The sequence below is a fragment of the Myodes glareolus genome, chromosome 9 (assembly GCF_982192425.1).
Source record: "Myodes glareolus chromosome 9, mMyoGla1.1, whole genome shotgun sequence".
Classification (NCBI taxonomy): domain Eukaryota; kingdom Metazoa; phylum Chordata; class Mammalia; order Rodentia; family Cricetidae; genus Myodes; species Myodes glareolus.
In genome coordinates this window covers 68,575,622-68,585,912 of record NC_142034.1, presented here as the reverse complement: position 1 = coordinate 68,585,912, position 10,291 = coordinate 68,575,622, and the positions used below count along the sequence as shown (strand labels likewise).

At 43.2% G+C, this 10,291-nt stretch overlaps 1 pseudogene; it reads left to right on the top strand.

Annotated features, from left to right (window-relative positions):
• The first annotated feature begins 3,703 nt into the window (after positions 1-3,703).
• LOC148120963 (V-type proton ATPase subunit G 1 pseudogene) lies at positions 3,704-4,207 on the top strand (annotated as a pseudogene).
• The last annotated feature ends 6,084 nt before the right edge of the window (positions 4,208-10,291 follow it).

Genomic DNA, 10,291 nt, shown 5'->3' with positions numbered 1-10,291 from the left:
TATGGGCCTGTAGGCTAAACATGGATGCCCCAACGTTATAGAATAACTTTGGGTGACGGTTCAGGCAACAAAATGTCTCTGTCAATTCTAGAGCTTTGGAAGGTGCTTACAAATGCACTTCCTGTTTACTTAGATAATAGTATATCCTTCTGGGATCTTTGAAGAGTTGAAGACAGACAGTTATAGTTTTCATTAGTTATGACAAAGGATAAATTAGATATAAATCTTTAGACTTACAAAGACAGGATAGATGATAGAGTATTTTCTTTAATTTGCCAAATGTAAATGGGCTAAATATTATAACTACAACTCTTGCTTGATAACTGTTTTGGATATGTAATTTTACTATGTTAAAGTTAAAACCTTTTTTTCTATTTAGACAGAAAGGGGAAGATGATGTGGGATTCCCCTCTGTTTACTGTGAATATGTTTTATTACCATTGGTTAATAAAGAAGCTGCTTTGGCCTACAGCAGGGCAGAATGAAGTCAAGTGAGAAATCTGAACATATACATATATATATATATATATGTGTGTGTGTGTGTGTGTACATATATGTATACACACACACACACACACACACACACACACATATATATATATATATATATATATAGAGAGAGAGAGAGAGAGAGAGAGAGAGTAGGCAGAGTCAAAGACAACATATAGCTGCTGAAGGAGAAAAATGCTGGATCCCTACCAGTAGGTCATAGCCTCATGGCAATACAGAGATTAATAGAAATGGGTTAATTTAAGATGTAAGAAGCTGAGCTATTAGCCAAATAATGTTATAATTTGTATAGTTTCTATGTGATTATTTGGGTCTATCTAAACAGTGGGAAATTCAATCCATGTCAATGGGTTATGAAACCTTACAGAAGAATCATTTGGGAAGATAGTCTCAGTGAGGAGTTGTCTCATTGAGGTGGGCCTGTGGACATGCCTGTGAGGGATTTTCTTGACTGTGTTAATTAAGGTAGGAAGACCCAGCCTGTGTGCAGAAGGTACCATTTTATGGCCTCGGCCCTGCACTGAAGGGAAAGAAGAGCAAGTGGAGCCCTCTACTCTGGACTATGAGGTAATATGACAAGTTCCCGCAAACCCCTGCTGGAACTGTGTGCCAAATAAACCCATTATCTTTCAGGTTATATTTATCTAGATATATTATCAAGGCAACAAGGAAGGAAATGGAGAGATGCCTGTTCAATACTGAAATAGGCTTCACTGAAATATGCCCAGTGAACTCATCTTACATTGGCCCTGCCCACGTCCCATTAAGTACCAGCAGGTCATCTTCCATTTGCCTGTGTTATCAGGCCACTTGGGAACTTCAGCTGTTATTTGATATATTCACCATTTGGGATTTTGTTAATGCTGATTTTCCCCTTTTGGCAGTTCTGGGAGAGTGACTGGTAGAGTCATTCTGCAGTTTAAAAACATTTTCTTCTCAGTCTTCAAGAGGAAACACATCATTTCCTAATGAACTGGCCACTTTGATTCAGCTTTTGTTGTCTGGAGGTTTAAGGGGCATGTGTCTTTCTCCTTTCAGGTAGTCGGTCCTATTTATTTCCTGGGCTTTTCCCTGTCTGGCGGAGACTGCTTTCATGAACCTTCTCTCATCAGTGTCATGGCTGGACCTCTGCCTCGCCTTCCTACTCAAGGGCTTAGTTGATGAATACCGGCTTCTGCACTTAATCCAATTCATTTGTTTCCTTGTTCACAGTTAGGACCTTAACTGTTGCTCGAGAAATTTTTATCTTCAGAATGACATGGATAAACTCATAGATTGTTTCCTATGTATTTTTTACCTTTAGGGTTTTTTTTTTATTTTTAGATTTTAAATCTATGAGGAAATGGCTTTGTGTGCATTTATTTGGCTAAATAAAGGGTGGCAAAAGTTTCTACATGCGACTCTTCAGTTGATACCTTTTAAATTAAAAGCTTTTACGACCAAAACTGCTGTGTCACCATCGTTACCTCTCACTGTGCTGTTTTCTTGCGTAAGTACTGTGTATGGTAATCACTGTCAGTATTAAAAGTCTGTCAATCGATAGCCTCAAATCCTTAGCTTTCTGAGCTGAGCAAAGTACATATTTGAAATCTCTGTACTATCTGCTTTTAGGTCTGACCACTTGGATAGCCTATTAGGGGACTCTTCCCTAAAAAAGACTGGTTCTCCCCCTCTTAGCAGCCATTAACTGCCTCTGACTTTTCATCTGTGGGTGGGCCTTGTGAGATTTCTATCATCCATGATGGCTTGTCAGTTGGTGTTGTCCTTGTTCAGGTCTTGTTTAGGTGGCCATATTGTTGACGTCTAATGGGTGCAGCTTCCCTGTTATATACAGAAGGAAGTATCACTCAGCCTATGCCCCGGCTTTTTGGCTCTTATAACTTTTCTCTGCTCTTCTGCAATGTTCCCTGAGCCTTGGGTACAGGAGTTGTGTTGTCGATGCATCTACTGGGGCTGGGCACCTCGTGGTCTGTCGTTCTCCGCATTTTGACCACCTGTGAATTGCTATAGTGGTCTCCATCTGATACATAAAGAAACTTCTTAATGAGGGGTTAGAGCTACACTTCTCTGAGGGTAAGGTTAAATATTTAGATGACATTAGGAATTATACTAGTTCAGGGATTTAACAGTAGTGGGTACTCCTCTAGGATCCAGGACTTTAGCAGCTGGGAGGGGTTTCCTTTATTGGGGCCAAAGGGTATTTTAACCCCGGATTAAGCAGAATAAACGGGCATTCTCCTCTGGCGAATGACTCGAACTCTCTGTATGTGTGTGCGTCTTGTGTTTTAACCCCTCGGACCTTACTCACCTTGTGGAAGGTATGGAGCCGCAGTCCATACCAGGTCGGTGGTGATGCAGACCCCGATGGTGGAATGTTTCCCACAATAAGTAGTGACTAGGTTTTCAGTACTAGGCATGAATTCCCTCCTTTTGAGTGGGCCTTAAGTCCAGTGAGATGGTTGTTGGTAGCCCCAGGATATAAGTGCCACTATTGTTAGGTTGTCCAGTCTGGTCTGGAACTCGGGGGCTAAATAATCTTCAGTAGCTGGCAGTCTTGCCTTTCTAAGATCCTAGATACATTTTAGGTTTAATTTTTATTTTACATAAAAATCATACAATGGAATCTCTAGTGGATTACATGGAACTTGTTTATTAGTCTGGGATTGAGTTTTTAATTATAATAAATTAATATATCTAACCTATGGATACATACTTATGCTATTTAGATAATTTCTGCTTTCTAAATCAGATCTTATAGTTTCAGTATAGACGTTTATTGATATTTTAAATTTTAACATTTGTTCCTAGGAGCTGAGTAGATTTTTATATTATTTGCAAATACTAGACTCTTTTAAATTTAGAATTTGCACTTCTCATGTTATCTGTCCATGGAAACATAACCAAACTGTGTGGGGTTTTGTTATGTCTAGTAGTCTTGTTTAATTTCTTTTCTAATTTGCAGAGTTTATCTGTCTATTTTTTAGATCATATAAATACCCAGCCCCTGGGGAGGGGGAAGGCTGAAGAGAGGTTAAGAGCACTGACTGCTCTTCCAGAGGTCCTGAATTCAATTCCCAATACTCAGATGGAGGTTCACCACCGTCTATAATGAGATCTGGTGCTCTCTTCTGGCCTGCAGGCAGAACACTGCACACATAATAAATAAATAAACTTTAAAAAAAAATGAGCAGCTCTTTCGGCCGAAGGTCCCCTCAGAGATGGCGAGTCAGTCGCAGGGCATTCAGCAGCTGCTGCAAGCCGAGAAGCGGGCAGCCGAGAAGGTGTCCAAGGCCCGCAAGCGAAAGAACCGGAGGCTGAAGCAGGCCAAAGAAGAAGCCCAGGCTGAGATTGAACAGTATCGCCTACAGAGGGAGAAGGAGTTCAAGGCCAAGGAAGCTGCGGCCCTGGGGTCCCACAGCAGTTGTAGCAGTGAGGTGGAGAAGGAGACCCAGGAGAAGATGACCGTCCTCCAGAACTACTTCCAACAGAACCGGGATGAAGTCCTTGGTAACCTCTTGGCCTTCGTGTGTGACATCCGGCCAGAAATCCATGAAAATTACCGCATAAACGGATAGGCGGTGGAGGCACCTGCTCTGTGGTGCATGAAAGATGCCCTCACAGAAGAGGAAAATCTCCCCAGAGCTGAGTTCTGTTCTGGAAGGCATTAAATTATTTCTCTATGCAAAAAAAAAAAAAAAAAAATTGAGCACCCAGCCCTGTTGTCTAGTAAGTTGACAGTTTGACTCCGCTTCTCTTCCCTGCCCTGTTTATACCACCCATCCACCTTCTTTATCCCAGCTGGAGTAGACCCGGCGCTTTCGGAGTGGCGACAGTGTAACCAGCTTCTCTCCAGGTTGAACATGTGTCGCTCACCAGTCAACTCAACATGAGTCCTCACCCTGATTTGAAAAGAATTGGTGGACCATTGGTTGTTTTTAAGAGTCCTTTATGGCAGGAAGGGATATATTTTAAATATTTATTTTTAGTGTGTGTGGGGAGGTAGGTAGGTATGCACACATATACAGTGCCCACAGAGGCCAGAAGATGGTGTTGGACGCCCTGGAGCTGGAGTTATGGAGGGTTGTGCTGCCTGGCATGGATCCTGGGAACTGAACTCCAGTCCTCTGTGAAAACAGGTGTGCTCTGGATCACTGAGCTATCTCTCTATCCGTCCTAGGGACAAGAAAGAATTGGTTTTGGACCTCTCTTACCCTGAGTTAGAATTCTTCAGCTCTTTATTGAGGATCTCGTGAGTTTGGTTTTCCTTGGGTGTATAAGACATAACTGTTTAAGTCATGATTGTCTTGTCTATTCATTACCTGTTGAGTATACATTGACTTTGTATCAGTTTATTTGACAGTACTGACAATCCTGTATGGTAACCATCATAGCTCCTTTTGTTATAGATGAGGAATCTGGGTATTAAAAATCATAACCCTGGCCCATGTCAGGCAGTTAGAAATAACAAGGTTATGACTTGGGTGTGGGTGGTATGATTTCAGAGTTCTCAATTATGCATACCGACTTATCTCTACCAACCTGAAGCGTGCCTCATTGTAGCAGTTACCACGTCCTGAGAAAAAGCAACTTGAGAAATGATTTATCCTGGCTTTGGTTTATGAGGGTGCAGGCCAGTGTGGAAGGGCAGGCATGGCAGAATTCATGGCAGTAGGGCCACGTGGTTAGGACGCTTAACATCTTGATGGACAGCAAAAAGAAAAGAGCAATTGGAAATGGGGCTGGGCTGTAGATCCTTGTGTTCTGCCCTCTGCTATCGTCCTAGTAACCCACGTGCTCTAGTGGGACTCCACCCTCTAAAGATTGCACAGCCTTTCCTAACAGCGCCATCAGCTGGGCACTGAGTGTTTCAGCACTCGAGCCTGTAGAGGACATTTTACATCCAAATCATAGCACCCTGAAAATCTTCAGCAATTGAGCTAAAAAAAAACAAAACAAAACAAACAAACAAAAAAAAACACATTTCCTTTCCCTACAAAACCCTTCTTTCTGTCTGAAGATTGCCATTACATGCTTTCTTTATGGTCTCTTGGGTTGAGTCTTGTCTGTTGTGTCTTCTTTACTGAGTGCCCCTCCGCTTTAGGCACGGGACTTGGAAGAGAATGGTGTGTCCCACTTTATCCTGAATGTTTTCAGCTATGCTGTGAAAAACCCCATTTCTTTACAGCACACCCTGCCATGGCAACAACTGGGTAGAGATTTTGGAGTTGAGGCATCCATTCCAATCCTAGCACAGCCATTTGCTAGTCGTGTGGCCTTGGGCCAGTCCTGAAGTCTCCCCCTGCCTCAGTTGAAGATGCAGAGCCATCCATTCTACCCCGGTTCCTCCTCCAAGACTGGTAGGGACTCATTTGTGACAATAGGTAGGAGTGTGTTAACAGATGGGCGAGAGCTCGATCAATGTCAGTTATTTTTAGCAAACACATCCTGGTGTTCACATGTCCTGGGTGACTATTTGTGCAGAGCAGAGCTGAACTCGGTCCTAAGGAAAGCAAAGAAAGGGACTGAGGAGGCATCTAGCCAACACGAGGAGATGCTGGATGTGCTGTGCCGGCATCCAGTGAGAGGATGGACCTGCATGATCGGCCAAGGTTTGGGGAAGATGGCCCTGGCCCACAACGTCAGTGAGGACTGGGAACTTGGGGTAGGATCTAGTGACCCAAGATTCTGGAGTCTCATTTTGCTCCCAACGAGATGGCAGGGCAGTCATTTCCCACCTCTCCTCCTCCTCCTATCCCACAAGGCTAATTATTATAAAATTTCTCTGTCATTGCTTTGCAACGGTCCACAGCCTAACTAATTTAAAAATGCAAATGAATGCTAAATTACAGTTAGATTTGGAGTTAGTTTCCTGCCCACGTACCTAGAGATGGTAGGCGTTATGTCTGTGGTTGGAAATCAATCTTCGGCGCCTCAGGGTGACTTGAAAACAGCCAGTGGCATCACTGTTGATGTCATGATCTGCTGGACTGATGGAGTTCTGCAGCATGGGGGACGATCAATCTTCGCCCATCTCTGCCTCTGCAGCGGCATACTGCAGCAGTGCTGGGATTTTTCCGGAAGGGGCCCTCCCTCTGCCATCTGTCAGGCCAGGGATGAATCTGGTTCTAGTGGCTGGGCAGCGAGCTCTGCCTTCAGAACACCCCTCCTCGTTATGAGCTCTGAAGCTGAATGTTATTTCGTGACTCTACTGAGGATGAGGAACAAGCCCTCCTGTCAGTAAATGCAGTGATTAGCATGGTCCACAAGGCACTTGTGACAGTTCAGGGGCTTGAGATGCAGAGTCTCCGGCCCCAAGTGCAAAATACTGATTGGGGCTCTAGAGATGCAATCCATAAATATATTAAAACAAAACAAAATAAAGCAAGCAGCAGCAATAACAACAATAACAAAACTAAGCAAATCCAAGTCTCTTGGATGTTTTATCTTCATAATGAGGTTTGAAAAAAGCTGCAACCTGGGGTAAAACAGTGGGCTATTGGGGCAAAAAGAAACCAAAGGAAGTTTCTGGACTTGTAGTGACTTGAACTTTTGCCGGGCAGCAAAGATACCTGGGAAGCTTCCAAAGCTCCTTCCAAGCCAGAGGTCCCACCCCACACAATACCTTTACAATGACTGGGGTCACACCAGGTTACGGTGCTGTTTGAAATCTCCAGTAGACTCCAGCAAGTATGGGACCACTGCTCTGGCTGGCCTCTTGATGTCCTGGTAGGAGTAATGTTACCACAGAGAGGCTATCTCTCTGAGTAGTGGTAGCGCCAGAGTCAGGGGCTCAGGCAGGATGAGAAATGATAGTGTTCCCACTTCTGTGTTGAACCAACAGCAACCCTGTTCTCTGAGCGCTGCTTAATCCTGCCACAAATTGATACTGGAAGTTTTGGATTCTTACAGGGCAGTGAGTCATGCTGTTCTCTAGCTCTAGACAGCAAACCCAAACTTGAGTTCCTGTTTCTCATTCACCTAGCCCATGTTCCTGAGGCTGACCTCGGCCACCTAGAGAAGAGAGGCGGGGAAGTCAACTTCTCTCTCTAGCACGAGCCCTACGGAGAGACCATGAACAAGAAACTAAACCTCTTAGTCTCTGGTTCCTTCCTCTAGATCCAATGTGTGCAGCCAAATCAAAGTGCCTGGCTGAGAATGGAATTGGCTTTCAAACCGTTGTCTAGTGCTGTGCAGGAGGACGTTGGCAAGCATGCGATGGATTGACTAGCTAATTAAACAATGCAAACATAAACACTCTACGGCCCTTTCCCCTGGCTCACCTAGCCCCAACATGATTTACTCAGTAGGTCTTAATTTAAAAGATTTGTTTGGGCCAAGAATTTCCACATTATACCTATTTCTAATCATAGCCAGTGGGGCAGTAACAGTTACCTTCCAGAATACAATTCTGATGAACAAAAGATCTTGCTCTGTTCCTACTAATTTAGAATTTGGAAAGATAGAACTTCTTTTAAAACTATAACATAAATGTGTGTGTTTATGTGTGCACAGTGAACCTGGGTAGATCAGAAGACAACTTGTAGGAGTCTGTTCTCAGCTTCTGTCTTGTGGGTTCTGGGTATCAAAGTCAGGTTGTCAAGCTTGGTGGCGAACACTTCTACCTTCTAGTTCATCTCACTGGCCAAGAGCTTCATTTACTAAGCATCAATTACATATATATGATGTCTGTCACACACATATCATTTGTATATGTGCAGTGTTGGATACTGAACACAGGTCTGTAGTAGAAGGCCACTTGTTTGTTCCCAGCTGCTCAGCCCTGAAATAACCACACAGAAAATATATTATTTGCAATACTGTTTGGTTAATAGCTTAAGCATATTTCTGGCTAAATAGCTTAAGCAAATTTCTATCCTAAACTAACCTATCTCCATTAAACTGTGTATCACCATGTGGCTGTGGTTTACTGTCAAAGTTTTGGCATGTCTGTCTCTGGTGGCGGCTTCTTGGCTTCTCTTTACTCTGCCTTCTTTCTCCCAGAATTCAGTTTAGTTTTCCCCACTTACCTCTGTTCTGCCCTGCTTTAGGTCTAAAGCAGTTTTTTATTAATCATTGGTATCCATAGCATACAGAGGGGAATCCTATATCATAGGTCCTGTGCATACCAAGCAATCACCATACTACTGAGCTGAATTAGCCTATCTATCTATCTATCTGTCTGTCTGTCTGTCTGTCTGTCTGTCTATCTATCTATCTATCTATCTATCTATCATTTATCTATTTGTGTGTGGTGTAAGAAGAATGTAAAGGTGAAATATACACCAACCAACAATTATGTTACTCTTGGATTTTGTCTGTACGTGAGCTGCAGTCTTAAACATTATTTTTAACTTAGCAATATTTTTCTTTTGAAAGATCTGACAATATCAGTCAATCCCATATCTTGATTGAGGCTGCTATCTTTATTTTCTTACCTGTGACTCAGTGCCAAAGTGCTTACTTAATAGTATCTGAACAACATGAGCTTCTGATTCCTGGCTTGGATAAAAGGCAGTGGCTATGATGAAGGCACAGTTGAGACAGCCACTGTCAGGTGTTTATGAACTTTAGCTAGGTGCTGCCCTGGATTCTGGGGTTTAAACTTTTCTGTGGAATAATAATAATAATCTTTCTGTACATTATATGAATATATGTCACTTGGGTTAATATATGATTTGTTAATAAGCCAGCTTACTGTCCAGTAGTCAAACAGGATAAAGTTAGATAGAAAAGTCAACCTGAGAATGATGAGACGAGGAAGGGCAGAGTCAGAGGAGTCACCGGTCAGGTGGCGAGCTAGCTAGACACACAAAATGGGATAGAGGTAAAAGTCACAAGCCTCAGGGTAACATAGATTCAGAGAAATGGGTTAAGTTGTAAGAGCTAGTCAGTAAAGAGCTTAAGCTAATGGCTAAGCATTTATAATTTATATTAAGTCTCCCAGTCAGTTATTTAGGAAGCAGCTGTTGGTTATTTGGGAGCAGGCGGTTGGGATAGGAAAACTGCCTATAATCCTTTGCTGGAAATAGATACATCCTGGTTGCTTTGGTATGTATCTTGCAGAGAAGACAGGTGACACTTAGACCAGCAGCAAGTAGCTAAACGATCATAGATGGAGAAGGAGGCTGGGTAGACTGTTGAGTAGAGGAGCTGACTCAGAGGAGAGATGCATCATTCACAAGGTGATGACAGTGTAGGCATGGGTGTAGGGGCAAAAGCCGCTGTATAAGGAGGAACAGGATGGGGCTCCTGCAGGAGGAGGCAGGACAGGGTTCTACAGAGCAGTGATGGAGTTTCTGCAGCCGTAGATGCATAGATCCTGTGGAAGGTCAGCCTGGCGAGTGAGAGAGTTGAAACAGAGTCTTCAACTCTCCAGGCTCACTGGACCAGCTGTGTATGATGGTAGGGTAGAGCTGGATTCTGACCAGAGTCAAAGGAGGTAGTTTATAGCATGCTGACTTTGGATTAACTATGTGAATCTGGATCATGCTTACTCAGTGAAACTCTAGACACAGAGCAAATGTGAGACCATTTAATCGTTAATTTAAAAAGTAATATTTATTCCTTGAAAGTTCCACACATGTATACAGTTATCTTGGTCATATCCAACTCCCTCCCCTGATTTCCTCTAGATGCTTCCTTCTCTCTATCCCCCTCCAAACTTCAGGTCCTTTATTTCCCCATATAACCTACTGAGTCCAGTTAGTACTGCCCCTATGCAATCGGCTGTAGAGCCATCCACTGGGATATGGACAACCTATCCCCAGCATCCACCAACTGC